This window comes from Balearica regulorum, chromosome 4 (assembly GCF_011004875.1).
Source record: "Balearica regulorum gibbericeps isolate bBalReg1 chromosome 4, bBalReg1.pri, whole genome shotgun sequence".
Classification (NCBI taxonomy): Eukaryota; Metazoa; Chordata; class Aves; order Gruiformes; family Gruidae; genus Balearica; species Balearica regulorum.
The window spans coordinates 34527373-34551718 of record NC_046187.1 but is presented as its reverse complement, the minus strand read 5'-3'; the positions used below and the strand labels follow the sequence as shown (position 1 = coordinate 34551718).

The window sequence follows — 24346 nt, the reverse complement described above, 5'->3', positions numbered from 1 at the left end:
CTATCCTTGTCAGAACCAGGACATTATCCACCCCTTATTCCCTACCATCTACGTCATGCCCAGATTATTTTACAGATCTCATTGCCTTACTCTATGGGCTATCGCTCTAAAGTGTCTGTCGAGTTCATTTAGTCCATGGCTTTGGGTTCCATCTGCCATTACAGTCTCTCAGAGCAGGAGCAATGGTGCGTGCTGCTGGATTGTTGCACGCTGCATCCGGAGTTTTCACGGCCAGGGTATCTGGTATGGTCCATGCTCACAGTCTGGATGTCAAAGATGTGATTTTCGATAAAGTTTCTGGGCACCAGTTGAAGGCAGTTCTAGTTCCATCATCGTGGCACTTTGTTCAGTTTCAAAGTCCATCCTTCATTAGTTTTGGGTGATTCTTATGGTCATACCATTGATACAGTATATTGCTATTAACATCATGCAATTTAATTTATTGGCTATTTTCACCCAAAATCAAATCCCCTTGGGGTACACACCAGACTTCCCCATCTTTTCTCATCACCCACCAAATGCACCCTGGTCCCTGAGCAAAAGCAGTCCTGCAGATGGGCTTGCCTTTGCCTGAAGCAGGGATAACCCAAACTGTTTTACCCAACATATTCTTCATGTGCACTACAGGAACTTTATCCCCTTCTACTAGGTGTGGAAATTTTGATTGGGCAGGGCCAGCTCGATTGGCAGATCCCCTAGTGTTAACTAACCAGGTGGCCTTTGCTAAATGTGTGTCCCAGTGTTTGAGGGTCCCACCACCCATTGCTCTCAGGGTAGTTTTTAGCAGTCTATTGTACCTTTCAACTTTCCCAGAGGCTGGTGCATGATAGGCGATGTGATACACCCACTCAATACCACGCTCTTTGGCCCAGGTGTCTACGAGGTTGTTCCAAAAATGAGTCCCATTGTCTGACTCCGTTCTCTCTGGGGTGCCATGTCGCCACAGGACTTGCTTTTCAAGACCCAGAATAGTGTTCCGGGCAGTGGCAGGGGGCACAGGATATGTTTCTAGCCATCCAGTGGTTGCTTCCACCATTGTAAGAACATAACGCTTGTCTTGGAGGGTTTGTGGGAGCGTGATGTAGTCAACTTGCCATGCTTCCCCATATTTATATTTCAACCACCGCCCTCCATACCACAGAGGCTTTACCCGTTTGGCTTGCTTGATTGTGGCGCATGTTTCACATTGATGGATGACCTGTGAGATGGCGTCCATGCTCAAGTCCACCCCTCGATCACAGGCCCATCTACTATATGTTGCATCTCTTCCTTGATGACCTGAGGTGTCATGGGCCCACCGAGCTATAAATAATTCACCCTTACGCTGCCAGTCCAAATTCACCTGAGCCACTTCAATCTTGGCAGCCTGATCCACCTGCTGGTTGTTCTGATGTTCCTCAGTGGCCCGACTCTTGGGTACGTGGGCATCTACATGACGTACCTTTACAACTACCTTTTCTAGCCGGGCCGCAATATCTTGCCACAATGGGGCAGCCCAGATGGGTTTGCCTCTGCGTTGTCAGTTGCTCTGCTTCCACTGCGGTAACCACCCCCACAGGGCATTGGCCACCATCCATGAGTCGGTATAGAGGTACAGTGTTGGCCACTTTTCTCTTTCAGCAATATCTAAAGCCAGCTGGATAGCTTTCACTTCTGCAAACTGGCTCAATTCACCTTCTCCTTCAGCAGCCTCTGCAACTTGCCGTGTAGGACTCCATACAGCAGCCTTCCACCTCCGATGCTTTCCCAGGATGCAACAGGACCCATCAGTGAAGAGGGCACATGGTTTCTCATCTTCTGTTAATTATATGGTGGGGCTTCTTCAGCACGTGTCACCTCCTCCTCTGGCGACATTCTGAAATCTTTCCCTTCTGGCCAGTCTGTGATTACTTCCAGAATTCCTGGATGATTGGGGCTTCCTATTCTAGCCCGTTGTGTGATCAGTGCAACCCACTTACTCCATATAGCATCGGTTGCATGACGTGTAGAAGGAGCCCTCTCTTTGAACATCCAGCCCAGCACTGGCAGTCGGGGTGCCAAGAGGAGCTGTGCTTCAGTGCCAATCACCTCTGAAGCAGCTCGAACCCCTTCATAGGCTGCCAATATCTCCTTTTCCATTGGAGTGTAGCGGGCCTCGGATCCTCTGTATCCCCGACTCCAAAACCCCAGGGGTCGACCTCGAGTCTCCCCTGGTGCTTTCTGCCAGAGACTCCCGGTAGGGCCATTCTCCCCGGCTGCGGTGTACAGCACATTTTTTACATCTAGTCCTGCCCGGACTGGCCCAAGAGCTACGGCATGAACTATTTCTTGTTTAATTTGTTCAAAAGCTTGTCGTTGCTCAGGGCCCCATTTGAAATCATTCTACATGGTAGAGAGGGCTCACTATCAAACTGTAATTCGGAATGTGCATTCTCCAGAAACCCACAACACCTAAGAAGGCCTGTGTCTCCTTTTTGTTGGTTGGTGGGGATGTCTGCTATTTTGTTGATAATATCCATAGGGATCTGACGCCGCCCATCATGCCACCTTATTCCTAAAAATTGGATTTCCTGCGCAGGCCCCTTCACCTTACTTCGTTTTATGGCAAAGCCAGCCTGCAGCAGGATTTGGATTATTTTCCTCCCTTTCTCAGAAACTTCCTCTGCTGAGTTGCCCCGTACAATGATGTCATCAATGTATTGCAGGTGCTCTGGGGCTTCACCCTTTTCCAGTGCAGTCTGGATCAGTCCATGGCAGATGGTGGGGCTGTGTTTCCACCCTTGGGGCAGTCGATTCCAGGTGTACTGGACGCCCCTCCAAGTGAAGGCAAACTGTGGCCTGCACTCTGCTGCCAAAGGGATCGAGAAAAATGCATTAGCAATATCAACTGTGGCATACCACTTGGCTGCCTTTGACTCCAGTTCATATTGAAGTTCCAGCACGTCTGGCACGGCAGCACTCATCAACGGTGTGACTTCATTCAGGCCACGATAGTCTACCGTCAGCCTCCACTCTCCATTGGACTTCTGCACTGGCCATACGGGACTGTTAAAGGGTGAATGGGTTCTGCTGATCACTCCCTGACCCTCCAGTTGACGAATTAGCTTGTGGATGGGAACCAGGGAGTTGGTGCGGTATTGCCGCCAGTGCACAGTTGTAGTAGCAACTGGCACCTGTTGCTCTTCAACCCTCAGCAGCCCTACACAGAAGGGTCCTCCGAGAGACCAGGCAAACTAGACAATGGTTCAATTTCCTCCGCTTCCAGGGCAGCTATTCCAAAAGCCCACCGGTAGCCTTTTGGATCTTTGAAATACCCTTTCCGGAGGTAGTCTATGCCCAGGATGCACGGAGCCTCTGGCCCAGTCACAATGGGGTGCTTTTGCCACTCACTTCCAGTTAGACTTACTTCAGCCTCCAACAGAATCAACTGTTGGGATCCCCCTGTCACACCAGAAATAGATATCGGTTCCACCCCTTCATAGTTCGATGGCATTAGGGTACACTGTGCACCAGTGGCCACTAGGGCTTTGTACTCCTGTGGGTTCGATGTGCCGTGCCATCGGATCCACACAGTCCAATAAAACCTATTGTCCCTTTCCTCCACCTGGCCGGAGGCAGGGCCCCTCCAATCCTGCTCATCATAGTCACTACTCACCTCTTGCAAAAAGGACTTAGAAGTCCCTTCAAGAGGATCATAAGTGCGATCTGGCCTTTCACTTCGTCTGGGGGGCTACCCGGTGGAAACTGGAGCAGCATTCTTTCTGGAAGAGTCCCTTTTTACAGCTGTCTTGCCTTGTAGGTCATGTACGCGTGCCCGCAGGGTTGAGGTAGGCTTCCCATCCAATTTCCTCATGTCTTCTCCGTGGTCACGCAGATAAAACCACAGGATACGTCGTGGTGTGTATGCTCCATATCCCCTCTCCGGAGCAGAAAAACGCTTACTCCTAACAGCTGAAATACGGGTCTGTACAGGTGGGGAGTAAGATATATCCTCTTTGAGTTGCCGGACGTCCTGGGACAGTTTCTCCACAGCCAAGACGAGAGAGGAAGAAAGGCTCTCTTCATATTGCCGGAGTCGGCCAGCCACTTCGTCCACCGTGGGTGCCTCTTCACTTTTCCAGTCGATTACTGCCAGTGAGTTGGTGTACGATGATGGTGCACTTCGCACAAATTTTCGCCACATGGGTCGGGTACACTGGACTTCATCGGGGTCTGTGGGCAACTGTGCGTTGTCTGGATCATAATAAACCATCTCCCGCACAGCTAATTCCCTCAGATATTGGATACCTCTCTCCATGGTGGTCCACTTGCCTGGCCGACATACGACATCTTCGCTGAAAGGATACCTTTCCCTCACACTTGACAGGAGGCGCCTCCAGAGGCTAAGGGCCTGTGCCTTCTTCCCAATTGCCTTGTCAATGCCCCCTTCCCTAGACAAGGATCCTAGCTGCTTGGCCTCCCTGCCCTCCAGTTCCAGGCTACTGGCCCCGTTATCCCAGCAGCAGAGCAGCCAGGTAATAATATGCTCCCCTGGAAGGCGGCTGAAATCTTTCCGCATATCTCGCAGCTCACTCAGGGACAGGGATCGAGTGATCACTTCTGGTTCTGGCTCTTCTTCTTGTTCTCGTGATGGTCCCAGTTCATCATCATCTTTCACTAAGCGAACCGATTTCCTTGCGTATTTCTTTTTGTGTATAGGGGTGACTGATACTGGTATGGGTTGATCTTTTAGCTCAGCTGCAGTGCCTATTGCGGGGGTTTGGGCAGCTGCAGTGCCTGAGGGTCCGCTCTCTCCCTCTGGATGGTGCTGTCTACTATCAAGCATTGTTTGACAGATTGTGGCCAGGGCCCAGCACAGCGCAGTAAGTTGTGCCTCCTTAGAATACCCACAGCATTTTTCTTTCAAATATTCTACCATTTTATCAGGGTCTTGCAGTTGTTCAGGAGTGAAGCTCCAAACCATTGAGGGTGAAAGGGTCTCTAGATACCCGCCCATACTCTCCCACATGCCATGCCAGCCCTGACCATTCAGCCTTGGGGAAGATCCCTGGGTGGTACTCTTGAAAAAATTTTTGCTAACCCTGAACAGGACTTGGAAAGCATGCAGGAGACCTAGCAATAGGAATATACTGGCCTGAACATTCCAAGGGTATTCAAAATTATCAAAAATTGTTGTAACCAACCAAAAGGGAAAAGGGAAGGTGAAAGAGTGGGAGAAGGTATCCCCCCCGTCTTCCCAATAGATTGGGTGCAATTATTAATCAATTCTGAAAGATATTGACCGAGGTACGGGCCTGACCAAAATGCTACATACATATACCAGCTCAGACTCATGACTGTCAATGACATCTTATCGTAAGTCATTATCACACAATACAACAACATGAGAACACGAACCCCTCTCCCAGAAGTGATAAACAGCGCCACAGGGATTACATAGAGTAAACACAGGTTTACAAAACAGAGCCATGTGACCAAACAGAACATCATTATGACCAGCGACTGTTTCAATAACATTATAAATGCTTATAACAACTTTGTTTTAACACACTTCGGTCAGACTTGTCATTATCACAACCCCTCGAGCCCCATGTTGGGCACCAAAAAAGGACTGACGTGGTTTAGCCCCAGCCGGCAGCTGAGCACCACGTGCCACTCGCTCACCGCTCCCCCGGCGGGATGGGGAGGAGAACGGAAAAACAATGGCAAAGCCTCGAGGATTGGGATAAGGGCAGTTTACTGGGACAGCAAGATATTCTGGGGTAACAGATATTCACAATGGGTGATAACAGAGAACGATTTACCAATCCGAGGACAGACTGACCGGAGGCTTAACCCATCCTGGAGCCACGCCAAGCCCACCCCTGCCCAACTAGTCCCCTTTTATGGTGAGCATGATGTCACATGGCATGGAATAGCCCCCCACCAGCTTGGCTCACCTGTCCTGGTTCCTTGTGAAATTAACTCTATCCTTGCCAGGACAAGGTCACAGAGTTTGTTGGCTGCACTCCTTACCTCTTTATTTTGCTGAGCTGGGGAACATGTTAAATCAAATAGTGGCCATGTGTTTTGCCCTGGCATTGATGGTCTTACTGTACTGTGGGAGCTATCTTGTTGGGAGGATGAAGGAACCTGGGAACATGCTAGTACAAACTACGTGCTTTGCCCTGATGGCCTTGCTGCGCTGGAAGACCTATCTGATAGAGAACATGAGGGAATATATCTCCCCCTCCCTACTCAGGATTGATGTGGATGGTCTTGTTATGCAGGCTCCTGAGGTCCTTGTTCACCCTTATATGAGCTATTCAATATTGTTAATTAATACTGCTGGCATATTACGGGTTTTGTGGAATCTGGTCTTATTCTGGCGTAAGAGAAGACAACTTCTGGGTGAGGTGATACTGAAATGTGCCCTGAGGTGGCCAGTCCCTGGGTGACAGGGTGTGTGGAAGGATTTGGGCAGGTTCCTAAGGTGGTTATCACCTCCCATAACATGAGACTTTGCAACTGAACAGGCAAAGAACCCTGGCAAACTGACACGCCACCTGACAGAAGGGTGCCTTGCCTGCCCCAATGAAAACCAGCTGCTTCTAGCAGTATGCTGGGGCCTGGCCTGTGCCTGTGGAGCTACAGTTCAGCACTCTCAGAGGACTGTGGTTGAGGCAGGGACCCAAACTGCATCTGGGGACACCATCATTGAGATAGTGACCCAAACAACAACAACTACAGTAATTGCCCCAGTTGTGAAAAGAAACGGTGGACAAGGAGAACAACAGGTCCATATCATTGATTAGTAAGGGAGAAGGAAGAAGAGGAGAGGTTTGATCAAGAAGCCGGTCCTTCAGCAAAGAAATTGGAGGAAGGAGTAAGAGAATTAAGACACGAAGTGGAAACTACCTGGTCCCTGACCTCATCAGAACTTCGAGATATGCGGAAAGATTACAGCCACCAGCCAGGTGAACAGCTTGCTGCCTGGCCACTCCGATGCTGAGATAAAGGAGCTGACAGTCAGCAACTGGAAAGTAAGGAAGTCCAACAGCTGGGATCCCTCGCTAGAAACCGGGGAATTGAGAGAGGAATTGGAAAAGAGGCAGCAATTTGCAGTCTCTGGAGACAGCTCCTATCAAGTGTGAGGGCAACATACCCATTCAAGGAAGATTTTGTGAAGGTCCCAGGAAAGCAGACTACCGCAGATGAAGGTATCCACTACCTGAGAGAATTAGTGGTGCTAGAAGTCATCTACAGTGATCTAGACAATGATGAGGTCTCCAGAGATCCAGAGAATGTCCTGTGCACACAGCCCATGTGGAGAAAGGTGATTCAAAGTGCCCCAGCATCATATTCTAACAGCTTGGCAGCGATGTATTGCCTGGATATGGATACACCAACTGTGGAGAAAGTGTCATCTTGGCTCCAAAACTTTGAAGAAAATCCCTGTTCCTCCTCATTCCTACAGGCCAGTGCCTTGGCTGTCAGGGACACCCCAAGAATTCTGTCCTCTCCTGCCCCAGTCAAGGGAAAGGGAGCCCCAGGTGCATGCTGCTTGGTGCACCCTGGTTCTTCCTGCATGGCCAGGAAGAGGACATGAGGAAGTGGGATGGTGAACCCACCTTTAAGCTGGAAGCCTGTGGATGTGAACTGAGAGGGAAAACAGCTGTTAGGAAGGGGTCACCCAAGAAGGCTGTCAGCATAGCTGCTGTAGAGACACAAGAAGGCAATCAGCGATCTCCCAGACATAGAAAAACTGAGATCACCTCCCTTGATCTTGGCAAGGGGACTTCTGATCTGGCACTGCAAGCGTCAGACACTGAATTCTCTGACCTGGAACAGGAGCTTTGTTAGACACTGGTGCACAGTGTATGCTGGTACCACCAGGGTACAGGGGCACAGAACCCATCTGGATCTCTAGAATGGCAGGGGGATGCCAAGAATTGTCTGTATTGGAGGCTGAAGTGAGCTTAACAGGGGACAAGTGGGAGGAGCAACCCATTGTGACTGGCCCAGAGGCCCCTTGTACCCTTGGCATAGACTATCTCAGGAGAGGGTACTTCAAGGACCCAAAGGGGTACTGATCTGCTTTTCATGTAGCCACTGTGAATACAGAGACCAAACAGCTATCTACCTTGTCTGGTCTCTCAGAAGATCCCTTCGTTGTGGGATGGCTGCGAGTTGAAGAACAGCAGGTGCCAACTGCTACCAGAACGGTGTGCCAGCAGCAGTATCGCACAAACCAAGACTCCTTGTCTCCCATCCATGAGCTGATTCATCAAGAAGAGCCAAGGAGTCATCGGCAAGACTCACTCACCTTTTAATAGTCCCATATGGCCAGTGCAAAAGTCTGATGGAGGGTGGATGTTAACAGTAGACCATCGTGACCTCAGCTGAGTGACACCACCACTGAATGCTGCTGTACCAGACATTTTAGAGCTCTCATATGAACTGGAGTCAAAGGCAACCAAGTGGTATGCTACAACTGACGTTGCCAATGCATTTTTCTCAATTACTTTTGCAGCAGAGTCCAGGCCACAGTTTGCTTTTGCATGAAGGGGTGTCCAATACATCTGGAATCAACTGCCCCAGGCGTGGAAGAACAGCCTCACTGTTTGCCATGGACTGATACAGACTCCGCTACAAAACGGTGATGCCCCTGAGCATCTACAATACATTGAAGACATCATCGTGGGGGGCAACAAGGCAGAAGTGTTTGAGAAGGTAAAAAGAGTAATTCAGATTCTTCTGAAAGCTGGTTTTGCTATAAAGAAAAGCAAGGTCAAGGGACCTGCACAGGAGATTCAGCTCTTGGGAATAAGATGGCAGGATGGACACCGTGATGTGCCTATAGATGTGGTCAACAAGACAGCATAGGACCCACTCTAAAACTTTCATGAAAAATTATCCTTTTAATCTTAATTATTTAACTTATAGCAGTAATTTACTTAAGTGTGCTTTTAGGAACTGAAAACATGACCAAAAGAAATATTTCTATTGATTTCACAAACCAGGAGACATGTTAACTTTTTTTTTTTAAACATTGTTTTAAAGACCTGCCATACTTGTATGGCAACCATGTAGGCAAAAATTTCCCAACCAATAGATATTTGATAAACGCAGCCCCTGTAAATATCTGGTTTCACATTTACAGAGAACGTCATAACAGACAAGCACTGTGTTGCTCCACTACCCTCTGAAAAATCTCTCTATTTTGGAAACATTTACACTTCCTTCCAAAAAAAGAACAGTCCAAAATAAATTATAATTCCAGTCCATATGCTGATTTAGCATGGACAAGAAAAGACTGAGGAAACACAAACAGCAAGTCTGACCCTCATCTACACCGAGTCTTTTTTATGCTAATTTGGCATTGTAAAAAAAAAAAAAAAAAAAAAAAGGCCTTTTCTGATGTGCAATTTATATTTCCACCCATACAAGACCACTTTACTGTGCCAGAAGAGTACAAAGAAGCCCTGGTAAATGAAAACAAGCCCAGCATTTGTATATGAAGTGTAAGTATCCCCTCTCTTCTCACTCGATGGGATGAAGTTTACAAATAATACCTATTTTCATAACACAAAGCCCACATACACACTTATCTTTGCATAATTGTTTAAGTCTCTATTATTATGTCATATATAGGGGTAGGACTCAACATCCCACATGCAAACACCAACTTTGCATCTTCAGTTACAGCAACTGCATGTTAAAAACCAGGCCTGGGCTTTAGTATTATCCCTGGGTCTTATGTTCCATGCATCAGTACTGCAATCCTGATCTTGAGTGTCATCACTCTAAAATACCTCATGGCGTAATGTCCCAGCAGCTACCAAAAGCAACTTGCATGCACCGAAGACCTCACCTAGAGCATGTGAAGCTGATCACTTTTGTTTAAATTTCACAAGCATTTTCTTAGTGTCTCCAGGTCTGCAAGATCTGTAAACTCGTCATGGAATTCAGAAAGTACAGTGCCTTGGGTCAGGACAGCTACCCAGCAAAATGCACCATCCTCCCCAATGGGTGGGATTAGGTCCTGCAGACACAACCTTCTGCAGGAAGCCTGCTGCAGGGAGACTTGAGCTGCCCCATCCACATTGGGGCTCCTTACGGTGCTGCCTTCTGCCACATGGGCACAGTCACAGAGAGCTGGACAGGCTTTGCACGTGTCTAATAAGTCAATGTTATGATGGGAAAAATTCACCCAATGCCAAGAGCTCCAGCAAGACCATATAACACTTCATTTATGTGCTAAAAACTCAATAGGGATTTAAATGAATTAGATCCTTGTGCACAAGAGAAAGTTAACCCTTGCTGAATAAACATTTTTTACGAGTGGATCAGAATTAGATAGGATACATTTCTTACAAAGCAGTTTCATTTGAACGTGAATTAAATGACTGACATACCGTGTCTTCAAATGCTTCTTTTTTATAATTTGTTTCTTCTTTATTTGTTTTATGAGTGCAGTGTTCCACCAGGATCGTCTTTTTCCTCTGTGTAATAAAAACAAAGATAACTTCTAAAAACAGAAGAAATAAATCAGAACACTCAAAGTCAAGGCTCTCGCTCTGGTTTGACTTGAAACACAGAAAACACATTACAAAGTAGAGCAAAAGTTTGCCAAGTCTCTTTAATGACCCAGAAACTGATTATGATGTACTGACTTTTACAAGTTAGTAAATCTGCCCACATACACGATAGCAAAACAAAACTTTGGGACTCTGTCACCAAGAGGATTTTCTGTTCAGAATTACATGAATCCAGTAGTATAGTGACCCCCAGGGAAATATCTTGGTGGTTAACTGGATGAAACCAACAGGCAGAAGAAGATATTATCCACAGACACCAGCAGATGCAACTTCAGTGGAACGTTTCTGCCAGCCATCTCGTCCACGGTCACCCCTGGCCCTCAAAAAGCCTTGGTGATACCAGAAGGCTAAAGCCAAATGTCCATCCTGGTGTTTGTGCCTGCCTCCTCCTCTTGCCTGTGTACTCTTGTCAGTGTCCTTGCATGTAAAAATAATTGTGCTGTTTCATGCTCCCTTGTGGGGCAGTAGAAGACAAAGCCACAAAATGTATTATCCCTTTTTTCATTAGCACAAGGCATAATTAGGACCTGACCCAAAGCGATCTCAAGCTGACTAATGTCTATCCATTCACTCCCCTGGGTTTTTGACCAGCACAGGTCCCAGCATAAAACACAACACAATTATTTTCACACACAAGTACATTGACAAGAGGCCACCATCATTTTAAAGATGCACATGCTGTACCTATCAAAGCCAAGGGGTCTTAACTATGAGAAATGACTGAATTTGTATACACAAGGTGGAGGCTGGAAAATGAAGTTACACTTGCTACAGAAATCCATCTTTGTTTTCCAAGCTGTTCTTGCTTTCCTACTCAAGTGTTTTGTGATTCCCTCATCAGAAACACCACCACTTGGGAATGGCTCTGTCTTTGGGTAGACACACGATTCATGGCGTTATTGCTGCAGCTTCTATGTGTCTTCCTGGCAAATTTCTGTCTTAATTGTACTTCTTTCCTAAAGAAGTGTGCTTTTAAGTCAATCAGGGTTTACAAATATCTCACAAAGTCAAGTGATGTCCAAGTGGGTGAAAGGCAGTTTTATTTTCCTGCTACAAATTTTCCAATCAATCACACCTATTTTTATTTTAGCAGGGGAAACCTTCATGATTTAATAACTACAAGCCATTTAACAAACATGAACTCAAACAAGCACTTGTAAAGAACAAAAACAAATGCTTCACTCTGAAAGGTATGTTTTCCTTTTAAACACTTCTTCCGTTAGAACAGAAACATAAATTTAATGGATTTTTACATTATTTTATTTTTTTTAACAAAAAGTTATTCCCCCTCCCACCCCAGATGGCTAGATGTTGACTCAGTGCAAGGAACTTGGGAGGTTATACAAACACGAACCTAGTTTGACAATCCATTATAACTTGGCTAATGCCCCTCCGTCACCAATAATCAAGGCTCTGCTAACACTTTCATTCTTTTCTTTCTTATTTTTGCTGAGTACACTGCACTCTGCTCAGCTGAATCACCAGGATTTCTTTTCTTTTAAGGGGGCCCTTTCTTTTAAAGTCTCTTAAGGGAAAAATATTTATTTCTCAAATGAAGCCCTTGAAGGGGTTTGCTTCTTGCAGGTGAAGTTGCAGAAATGTTTGTGTTCAGAGCGGTTTCAGGCATAGTATTCTCTCTGCTCCCCCATTTTCAAATAGCAGCACTGTGCAGGGGAAGAGTGCCCAGCTGTGGCACCTAACCCTGTACATCTGCCCAGCTCCAGCACTACTTGATCAAAGATCTGAAACTGAGATTTGATCTCAACAGAGATACCAAAGTCCTGAGTCTACCCCATACAAAGTTCCTCAATCCTAGTGGAAAACCTCTAAACAAAACAATCCTGCTAATTCAGGCTTCCTTATCAGCTTCTTTATGGGGGCCTGAAATATAATTTTTAAAGGGATATTGGGGGTTTTTTTTGGTTGGTGGGTGGCGCAGTGTCAGCCTGTGGGCTCAGCTTCTCCAACCACCCAAATTCAGGCTCTCCCAGGGGAAGCCTGGGGATTCCCCCGAGACGTGCAGTGGCACAGTGAGCCAACAGTCCAGCCATTGACTCACATGCTTGCGTGGACCCCCCCAGAGAAAAATGTAACTCCACCTCAGCTAGTTGGTATAGGTGTCTCCAAAGAGGTCTCGCTGTGGCCACAGGCTTTGCTCTTGCCCTGTTCCTGTGCAGGAAGGAGCTGGGCTGTGTGAAGGAGAGGGACTCCAGCTCTGGGGGCCCCAGTACAGGAGAGACATCGAGCTGTTGGAGAGAGTCCAGAGGAGGGCCACAAAGATGATCAGAGGGATGGAGCACCTCTCCTATGAGGACAGGCTGAGAGAGTTGGGATTGTTCTGCCTGGAAAAAGAAGGCTCTGGGGAGATCTAATTGCGGACTTCCAGTACCTGAAGGGGCCTACAGGAAAGATGGTGAGGGACTGTTTATCAGGGAGTGTAGTGATAGGACAAGGGGTAATGGGTTCAAGCTGAAGGAGGGTCAATTTAGATTAGATGTTAGAAAGAAATTCTTTAGTGTTAGAGTGGTGAGGCACTGGACCAGGTTGCCCAGAGAGGTTGTGGAGGCCCCATCCCTGGAAGTGTTTAAGACCAGGTTGGATGAGGCTTTAGGCAACATGGTCTAGTGGAGGGTGTCCCTGCCCATGGCAGGGGGGTTGGAACTGGATGATCTTTAAGGTCCCCTCCAACCCAAACCATTCTATGATTCTATGACTGGCACCCCAGCACCCATGTCTCAGCAAAGAAGCCTGCCGGGGTGCTGAATCACATGCAATGGCACACAAATCATATGCAATGCAGGGTGGGGAACACACACGTGTCCTGCTTCTGCCAGGCAATACATCTCCCCTAGCCGGTCTCCAAAGTGTGTCTGACCTGTGCATCTATCAGCGTGCTGCACCACATGCTGGGTTGAGGTAAGTAAAGCTTGGCATGTTTGCATTTCCCTGCAGAGCATCACTACTGCGGGAGGGATCACCTCTCAGGCCGGGCGAAACATAACAAATGGGGCCCTCTGACTTCTCCCGGTTGGGGTCTCTTTGATGAAGCAAAGCAGGACTGAATAAATAAACTCATCTTACCCAGCCTCTGTGGGAATCCAAACGTTTCCAAAGATTTTGTCATCTCAGGTGGAATACAGAAATGAGGGTAGCATATTGAAAAGATCCTGAGGGAATAAAGTTGTATTTAAAAGAGAAGTGACTTAGGAGCTCCAGAGCTTACTCCTGCCAAAGCCCTCAGATGTAGGGTCTTAAATCACTTATGTGCTCTCAAAGACTGGGAATTCAGGAGTTTAAAAAGGGGTGTCTGAGGCCTTTAGCCAGCCAGTAACCTTTAAAATTGTCATATTTGCAAAGGCTTTGAAATCTTGTTCTTGTCTCCCTCATGGGAAAGACAACACACCCAAATGCAACAATGATAAGGCAAAAATGTCTCTAAAACTCAACCACTTAAGTGAAGCCTTTTTCCATCCCTTTTGCCCCTGCCACCAAAAGAAAGCACAGCCCCATGGAGGACCCTCTGCACCATGGGGTTGCTCTGGGCAGGGGGTGACAGCGCTGGAGTGGAACTGACAGGATGGATGGTCACCTCCTGGAGACCAGTGCCACCAGCAGGTACATGGCAGGCAGAGGGCAGCACGCCAGTGGGGCTGGGGACCATGCTCTTATGGAGCAGTCAGCAGGACAGGACAATGTGATGCAGCCCCACACACCACAGGGTGCTCCCACCTGCTGGGATGAGCATGGGGACAGCGAGCTCACCTCCCACAGCAAAATAACAGAGAAAAGACCTACCTGCTGAGGCAACGCTGGCATGCCTGCCTCACCCCTGACGCCACAGAGGAGAGGGGCCCAGCTTTCAACGGCGGGAACATCCTAAAGCACTGGCAGAGCCAAACGGTCAGGGAGCCAGGAGACGTGGAGGGAGCCAGCGAAGAGCACAGCATCCAATTCAGCAAATCCCATAAGTATGTGTTTAACTGCTTTACTAAAACAGGCGTCTGCACAGATACCTGCTAGTATCCCTTGAAGAGACAAGGATGTGGCTCTGTCCCCTGCAAAAACAGGTGATGGCAAGTAAAGACAGCGTGGGGATACGGGCAAAGCCTGCACCCTTCTAGCAGAGATGATCTACATCCAGAGGGATGCTCCTCGGAGCAGTTCACTTTTCCGGGCAGTCATATTGAGTTATGACCATACAGTATCTTTTCTCTCTTTTCTCTTTTACCATGAGGTTTTTCTCCCTTTTTGGTTTTTTTTTTTTCTCCTCCTTTTTCCCCCCCTAATGTTGTTTATTTCAAGTTTCTCATCTCCAGAAAAGCCCTATCCTACATATGTTCTGCAGATTATTGGACCCACCTCCCCCTCCAAGCGTTTCAACAACAATCAGTTGTTTTCTGCGCGGCGAGAGGGATTACAGCCCTGTGGTAACTTTCTGCATTCTTTAAAATCTTCTTTCCTCTCTGGGGAAGAATCTGTTTCTGATGTTAATGTGGTGCTACGTGTTTGTAAAGTGTTCTGATCCTGCCTGCTGTCACCACAACATGATGATAAATTAAGACTTTAATTTCAGTTTAATTTGCATATGCAGATTAACAAAGCAGAGGATGGGGCATGGGAGGACAAGAGCAACTCTAATATCTCTGTCTTGCTCAGCTCACTCGTGCATCTCTGGAGACCGTAACTGCTTCGTCCTAGTGTTGATACAAAAAAAGCAAGAAACTTTAAGATTTAATAGAGTCAATATTACTTTGACTAAGATATATTATGGAAGGACAGAGTTTAAGACAGACTCCTTGGCAATAGAGTTAAGACAAGTCGTTCTGATTTGTTTCACATTTCTGCTCTTCGTTCTTAGTACTGGAAGGCACAATGCACTGAATTTTTGAAGTATGCCCTTAACCCCACTGAGCTGAACGGTGGTGGATAAATAATAATTCCCAGCACTTTGAGTGGATAGAAAGGGAGATGTCAGCAGGCTCTTGCAGTGAGGGCACAAACCCTCCCAAGGCACTTTGAAGGAGATGATCCCATCACTGCCAAAGGCGTGCTGGTCTTCAGCCCCACAGCCCACAGGGGAGCCATGCAGGATGCAGTACCTCCAGCCATGGTCATGCTCACCCTTGCCGTACGGAGTGCTGGCCTTATAGACCTTTACAAAGGCACTTGAGTCACCATGGGGACTCTACACCTCTAAGGCACCCCACTTCTCAGCCACTTAGAAGAAAGAGATGAGGCCAGAAAACGTTATAAAGAAAAGGACTGTAGCAGCGGCCCCTTAGATCTTGGCAAGACAGTTTAAATTGATTGAAGTGTTTAAAAATGGAGGACCCACATTTTGGTTGTAATATATAAAAATTTTGCTAGGCATCAGGAACTTTTCAAAGAGTGTTAATTTATAGATGCTTTTCTAAGGAGGACAGGTGAGTATATTACTTTTCCTTTAAAGTGCAGCTGCAACAGCAAACCACACACGCTCTGTAGATTTTATAACCTTGCTAATTTTCCCTAAGTCTTGGGAGCTATTGGTGGTAAGTATAAAGCTATTTTGTTTCAACTTAAGAAGAAAAAGAAATTGAAAACAAAAGAATTTGTTTTCAGAGTACAGCTAACAGCTAAACTGAAGAGAGAGTGACTCTGATCTCCACAGAAGAGCCACCAATGCCAGGGACACTGGTTTATACCACTTACTCTTGATTCAACTAAAGGAATTGGGTTTTTATTTTTATTCCCATTTGTATCAATGGGAAAACTGGGCACATAAAGCATGCAGGGACAAAACGACAACCTAAAGGAAATGCCAGATGAATCAGTAACCCTTTTGGCTGTATGCAGAAAATCTGTAGCCATGAGAAGAAGGATCCTGGGAGCACTGCACTGGATGAGGTACTTGCGTGAAGAGGAATCACCTCCCAGCTCTGGAACACATTTTCCAGTTTTCACATTCCCATTTGTAAAACAGGCAGTTATAAATCCAGTTCATTGGGATGTGCAAGAGGGTCAGATACCGCGGTAAGGAGGAGCGTGTAAGTGCCGAGACTGAAATCCTCATCTCCCGATCCCGTCACTGTCTAAAGCACCAACCCCCATTTTATTTTTATGCCAGCTCTTAAAGCTTTGAATGTTGCTTTTGTCCCATAGGAGAAGGAAACCACATTTTTCATGACATCATGTCAGAATAGCTCAGCACCAGGGTACCAGCCTACCGTGGAGAAGACTTGAGCTCACCTGCCCATTTTACCAGGTTTAGGGGAAAGTTTTTGATCCGAGTCATGAAGAACAGAGCTTTGACCACAGGTTTGCCTAACTGCCTATGCAGCAGAGGTGGAAGCAACTTTCTATGCAACTAAAGCATTTTCTGGGGACATAAAAATGAAGATCTTCTGCCCAAACTCTAACCACAGTCCAAATTTTTACACAAAACATTTTAGCCATGCCTTAATATGAGGGGGCAGGCTGCACAGAAAGGTTATTTGCCTATAACAGCCCAAAAAGGGAACCGAAGATTCTTCTCTCTCCTAATTCTCTGGACTTTCAGTTTTGCTCAATGGTGTATGGGAAAAAATTCACTGTCAAACCCCTACAGAGGTCCAAAACGCTGCTCATGTTCCAAAATAACTGGGAGAGCTCATGTAATAAAATATTTGCTGGAAAGGCACCAGGGCATATTAAATATAGAGAGGCAGCCTTAACTCTCACTTTCCATATTTTCATGAGCCTGAATCAGAACTGTAATATTATTTGAACTATACCTGTATTTTGGATTTAACTTAAAGCATTTCTTCACCCATCCAACACCTTTTTATTTACTCCCATATGTTATCCCATATTATCTCATTAGTTACGTTATTTTAGCTGCACTTAGCATGCAGGTGATATTGCCAATTCACTACCTAGTCATAAAACTATGTATCCTTTTATTGTCATTGGAGTTTTCCAAAATATGCGCTAATTCTACCATCTCAAGATATATTTCACCAGCTGTAGAGTATATTATTAAGCATTTCATTACTGTAATAAAAATGAAAATGTATGACCAGAAAATCATAGATTTTTTTGTATCCTACTCTCATTATTCTAATTTTCATTTGCTTCTGATTCTATATATATCCTGATTAACAAATGTCACATGAGAAATTTAAAACTAAACAGTCTGGAAACAGGAAAAGGAGTTAAGTAAGTTCATAATGGCACCCAGAGAAATGCCAAAATCATTTTTAAACTGTTCCCGAACAAGCTATAAAAGTACATGGCTAGCTATACTCACCAGCACAAAGGCAATGATATCATCAGCTTGCTAATATATCTTCCATTTTAAGGCCACCAGCGGTCAAGCAGAAGATTCAGCCTGTTGGGTTTGTTCCATAAATAGTTATTAGCCACAGCATGAGTAGAGTAAGGAAAGAACGTTAATGCCCAGGAATGAGTTTGTGTTGCAATGAAGAAGCAGCAACAGAAATGAAGACTATACACTGTTTTGTTCTTACACTGAAAGATCATCCTCTGGCTCACTGGGAAAACACAACTGAGTCCCAGTAAAGTTCTCGAGACTCTCCTGCTTTCCACCTTGCCTTACTGGTCCGAGGCCAAGACTTTTCAAGTGAGTTTAGCATAAAAATTCAGCATACAAAAAATAAAAGAAAGTTATAAACATGGATGATGAAAGTTGAAAGAGTTGTCTGGAAGTCAGTCATTTACTGAATTCACAGGAAAATAGTTTATCCCCTAAAGCTTTACAAATGAAAACTTTATATTTTAGAGTTAGTCAGCATAGCCCATGATTCATGATGGCTACTTCCTTTCTTAGACACTGAACATGAAAGGCTTTCTGAACTTCTACATATTCCCTCCTCCTGAAACTGAGTGCTGCTGTAGAACACATGAAATAGGTTTCCTAATCCACAACATTCATGTTATATTCAAAAAAGACTAGTTGATTGTGGTGGGTTGACCCTGGCTGGGGACCAGGTGCCCACCAGAGCTGCTCTATCACTCCCCTCATTCACTAGACAGGGGAGAAAAAGTGTAACAAAAAGTTTATGGGTCGAGAGAAGGACAGGGAGAGATCACTCACTAGTTATCCTCACGAGCAAACCAGAGTGAACTTAGAGAGGAAATTCATCTAATTTATTACTAAGCAAAACAGAGTAGAGGAATGAGAAATAAAATCAAATCTTAAAACACCTCCCCCCACCACCCCTCCCATCTTCCTGGGCTCAACTTCACTCCCGGCTTCAACCTCCGCCCCCCCTCAGTGGCACAGGGGGACGGGGAATGGGGGTTACGGTCAGTTCATCACACAGTGTTTCTGCCGCTTCTTCATCCTCAGGGGAGGACTCCTCTCATCGTTCCCCTGCCCCAGCATGGAGTCTCTCCCACGGGCTACAGTCCTTCACGAACTGCTCAACGTGAGTCTCTCCCACGGGCTACAGTCCTTCACGAACTGCTCCAACGTGGGTCTCCTCCACGGGGTGCAGACCTTCAGGAGCAAACTGCTCCAGCGTGGGTCCCTCACGGGGTCACAAGTCCTGCCAGCAACCCTGCTCTGGCCTGGGCTCCTCTCTCCACAGGTCCTGCCAGGAGCTTGCTCCAGCATGGGCTTCCCACAGGCCACAGCGTCCTTCAGGTGCCTCCACCTGCTCCGGCATGGGGTCCTCCACGGGCTGCAGGTGGAATCGCTACACCCCCTCATCCTTCCTCCATGGGCTGCAGGGGAACAGCCTGCTTCACCATGGGCTGCAGGGGAATCTTGCTCCGGCGCCTGGAGCACCTCCTCCCCCTCCTTCTGCACTGACCTTGGTGTCTGCAGAGTTTCTTACATCTTCTCACTCCTCTCTCCAGCTGCAAAAGCTCTCTCTAACTGTTTTTTTTTTCCCCTTCTTAAATATGTTATCACAGAGGTGCTGATTGGCTTGGCCTTGGCCAGCGGTGGGTCCGTCTTGGAGCCGGCTGGCATTGGCTCTATCAGACACAGGGGAAGCTTCTAGCAGCTTCTCACAGAAGCCACCCCTGTAGCCCCCCCCCCCCCCCCCCCCCCCCCCCCGCTACCAAAACCTTGCCATGCAAACCCAACACATGGATAAAAGAGGACCACATAACATTGAGAGAGATGGCAAGTAACGAATTTGCTGAATTATTTCACAAAGAACAAGATTTTCTATGTGTCTCTGCTGAATTTTCAATCATCATTAATTATGTAATAGAACTGGTGAAATAATAGGCAAAAGTAAACCACATGAGCTCCTTTGAGTCATTATAGGCTCTACAGAAAAATCACACTTTGCCCCAGCCTATGAAAAGTGACAGTGAGACTAAGCCACAGCAACTGAATTCACCAAAGATCAAAGCAAAAATAAGAAGGAAGTATCTTGCAGTGTTAAAGACATGGGTTTTTTCAAAATAATTTTCAAAGATAGGCCAAATGTTCCTGGTCTTAAAAAAAAAAAGTGCATCCAGTCTGCCAACTCAGTTCTGCTGAGCAGTAATAGCTAGGACAGGATCTTCAAGCTCGCAGCAGCTAACTTCAGGAGCTTATTTCAGCTCTCATGAACCTTTCTGAGTACGTACTATGCACTGGAGTATGTATCAGCAAAAACCATCTGCAGCTGTACAAAGCACCCCTACTTCCAAACAAGGACATAAAAAGGACAACCAGCAGGGCTTATCTTCACCTTCAACTAGAGATACATACCTTACAATTAGCCTGCCTATAGTTCACGGGGCAGGGAAAAATAACAAACACACAACAAACATAAATCTGCTCCAGCAGTACCATCATCTCCAGGCTCCAGCAGGTCCATTGCCAAAAGCAGACCAAAATCTCGTCCCCCAGTCTGTCACCCAGGCACAGTTTTGTAAAACCACGCATGCCAAAGCCTAGGAAAGACTGTGCAGAAAGTCAAACTGTGTCTTTTCTGAGGAAGAGTTACTGGCACGCTCTGTATGAATACATAGCAGTAACACAGAAATCTATGCATGCATCCTTTATATGCAAACACAAACAGTACAGATCTTTGTTACCAGTCCAAACCTGCACCCTTTTATGTACATCATCTTCAGCCATGCAGAGAAAGTTCAGCAATTATCCTTGAGTGAGGAAAAACATACAGTTCACGCACATTCCTTAAACCCAATGAGAAACAGTGCTCTGCAGTGGTTACTGCACTAGGACTCAGCTGAATCTAAATCTGTATTTGACTTTCCTGCAGAGAGATGATGGGATCTTGACTACCCAATCCCCCCCCAGTTTCTGAAAACAGAGGATACGGATGCCAACTATACCTTGAGATGTGTAAGAGCTGAGTGTGTGGAATGCAAATCTTAAATACTATTAATTCTGTAACTCTAACCACGTGACTCCATGAACATTGACTTTGATTAACAGAGTGTGGAATTACATTCAGTGTCAGGGGGTGCAAGTCTCACAAGAACCCTAGGTTACTGTAACTTAGAGGTCATGCCAAAAGAGAAGAACGTGTTGGTGATGTCTTCTAAATGATAATTCTTCAATTCTTCTTACTGCAACTAATATCCAGCATCACTTGCCAGTGGTTTCAGAGTGCTACATTTCTCAAAAGGAAACCTATACCATAGAAGTCTGGTCAAGTGAAGCTCGTTGGTGTAAAGCTCTATTGTCTGTCAGAGACGTACCTATTAGACCTTGCAATGTTTCGATTATGTATTTAACTCTATACTAATCTGTTTAATCAATAAGCAAAAAATTAAGATATTGCATAGTATATTAGCGTCAGATGTCACATAAATTATGATGGCTCTGCTCCACAAACACAAACAATCCAGAGCCAAATGTTTCTTCAAGACAAGGTCAGCTGAAGAAAAACTTCCTTTAGGAAGACAGTGGATAATGCTCTCTCATCTGCTTCTGCAACTCCAGACACCTTCTAGCTTGCATGGCACAAGAAAATATGTCTGAGAAAGGTCACTGTAATATAAGAAATGAATGCTGGGAGTCTTGGAATTGTTTAAAAGTGAAATAAAAATGTAGATATCAAATTCTTCAAAGGCACAGGCTTCAGCTTAGGGCTGGTCAAAAGCCCACTAAAATTAATATGAATTTACTGATTTGCTTTAAGATCTGCCTTTCATAACCGTTGTGCATGTAATATGAGCACAAGCACATTTTGGATTCAGTGGGATATACCCCATTTCTCTTACCAGTTCCAGGAAAGGATCAGAGATATTACATGATGAATATGCTCACTTAGCTGTGATTTTATTGTCCCTCCATTTCCGCTGCCTTGTGGAATGTGCAGAGAAGCTGGTCCCCACGATGAGGAGGACAATCCAAAATGAGTAGGGAATAGAAGTTAAACAACTATTATTCAATTCAATGTATATTCATAGGGCTTTTGTTTCTATCTAGTCCATTCTGGTTTAGCAGTCACCCCTAACATGTCATCAGTCTGCTTTTTCAGCAATCCGAACAGAGGACATCACCGCTGATGTAACTGGGTATACGTCACATAATTGTTCTGGGACAGTGTAGTCTATAGAGTTAGTATATGACACTGTATGCATTACTGGGTTATTACTGAAAAAGACATTAATCACTGTCTCAGACACAAAGCAGCACTATTCACACTCTCTCAACTGAGCCATCAAATAGACCCATTGCTAATTAGGATGATGACAGCCAGGAATTAAATTTAAAAGCCTCTGTTTATTCCCCACTTCTTAAAATTATCCCTCTCTGTCCCATCTTTCTCCTTCTCACAAATCTGGTAGTAAAACATTCGGCAGCCTCTTCTGTGATTCTGCTAAACAGTTTCTTGTTAACAGACACATAATAACAATGATAAATGAGAAAGAAGAAAGTGGTCGTTAAGCTCTGAGAAGCTGAAAACACACCGTTCGAGCACACCCAGCATTTATCTAGCTTCAGCTCGCTTTCCTAAGCCAGGAATACAAAACAATAGAGAGCAGAAAACGTAAATCATCAATGATGTAATAGTGACCTGTGCAATACCTTGGAAGGACTTAAGCATACATTAACATTTTCTTTACAAAAAACCCCATTGTCCTATCCTGACATATGAATGACTGCCTACTTTCTTCATGGCTTTCCAGAATACATGAACCCTTTGTATTCCTTACCACTACGCGGGCCCTCATGTCTCTATCTGAAAAGATGCAGCAATATTTTCCTGCATGTGGCTGTGCAGACAGCAGGTTTTGACTCATGGAGGATGGGACTGAATACTAAGAAATGTGGGGGTTTTAACACTCTATTTCTTAAGCAACTTGTAAGAAACATTCAGTTATACTACCAGTGAATTCTTGCTGGTGTTGGTAGAGGGAAAATGTAAAAAAGGGAAAAAGAAAAAAAAAAAGTGCTTCCAGAGTGATTTGTCATGGGAATGTGGTAAGATCTTGTGTAAGAAACACACCTAGCAGTGTATAAAATTACTCTGGATGATTTATCTTTGCCTTGCCAAAAGAGGCGTGAAGATGACGAGGAACTTGACACATCCATACCTGGAAGCTGCAGACATGGAGACCGAGCAGCATGAGAGAGCTTGCTGGGAGATCTGAATGCCCAAGAAGAGCAGACATGGGCAGAGCTGCCCTCAAAGCCAGATGGTATCGAGAGGCAATGAGCTAATCCAGAGAAGCAGCTGAGGTGAACCCATTTCCAGAGATAACCCTTTCCCTGTCTTGTTGAGTAGATTAATGAGCTGATAGGTGGCGATGATGAATTTTTTTTAAAAAAAAAGGCTTTATTGGGGAAAATTTGGAATGTTAATTTCTTTCCTGTTTTCTGAAGTTTGAGGTTTGTGTATTTGTCAAGTCATGCTTTGAAATGATCTTTTACCAAAAGTGGTTACGGTTGGGTTTCTTTAGACAAAACATTTTGATAACATGCTTTGAATATGTTTCAATAACCATTTCAGAACAAACTATCACTGACATTTTCAGGAGGTGAAGTGTAGAAAAAGCCCAGCTTTTCCCACAAGTATTGTTTTGCTCTGAAAGAAGCCCATGCTGCAATGAAAACTCATTTCTTATCAAGCTTCAAAAGGCTCATCTGATAATTCTGGGGATTTGCTATTATTTGAGATGGTGATTCATTAGTGGAAGAAAGATCGACTGAAACAGAAAGGGTATCACATAGAAATAAAAGTTCATGAGTGTCAGAGGTAATTTGCAGCAGTGACTTTCTTACCTTAGTTAAATGTTCACAGGAGGAAATCAGAGCAGAAAAGTGACCTCTTCAGTCTTTTTGACCAAAGACAGCACCCGTGTAGAAATAAATGGCTTGTTAGCATACATAGCATATCTTCTTTTTCAAATAGGTAGCTTTTCCTCATGTTGACATTGGCCTTTTTCACCTGCCTACATTTTGCACCTTTGTTTTACTTTTCTTTCAGTGGCTAGGTAAAATAAGAGTTACAGCATAGCTGCATCTATAATTTCATTGATGTTATTTTTACAAGTCAATATTGAATTAACTGCAGGCTGACAAAAAGACATAACAAAAGAAAAAGAATTCCTCTGCCTTAAGTTAGCTTAATATACAATTACAACAATATAGCGAGAAAGAAGCAGTGCTTTACAATGAAAACATTCAAATAGTAAAAATAACAATGCATAAATTTCTGCATGAAGAAATTAAAACCCTTCACAGGTAACCTTGGACCCAAGCTATGAGTACAGGGCAGATAAGTGAGAATATCCACCACCAGGACATTAATAACAATGGAAGGTCAGTTTTAAAAGAGCCAGAGAAAGAAAAACATGAATAGCTCTTAATGCTTCTCATAGCAATG

General features: G+C 45.2%; 1 long non-coding RNA gene across 1 annotated transcript in view; it reads right to left on the bottom strand.

Annotated features, from left to right (window-relative positions):
• Positions 1–23817, bottom strand: part of LOC142601722 (uncharacterized) — a 48285-nt gene extending 24468 nt beyond the window's left edge. The window contains exons 1-3 of the long non-coding RNA XR_012835299.1: positions 23743–23817; positions 17827–17907; positions 10377–10463 (exon numbers count right to left, since the gene is read on the bottom strand). This is a non-coding gene — a long non-coding RNA (uncharacterized LOC142601722). The remainder of the gene's footprint in view (positions 1–10376; positions 10464–17826; positions 17908–23742) is intronic.
• Between the last annotated feature and the right edge of the window lie 529 nt (positions 23818–24346).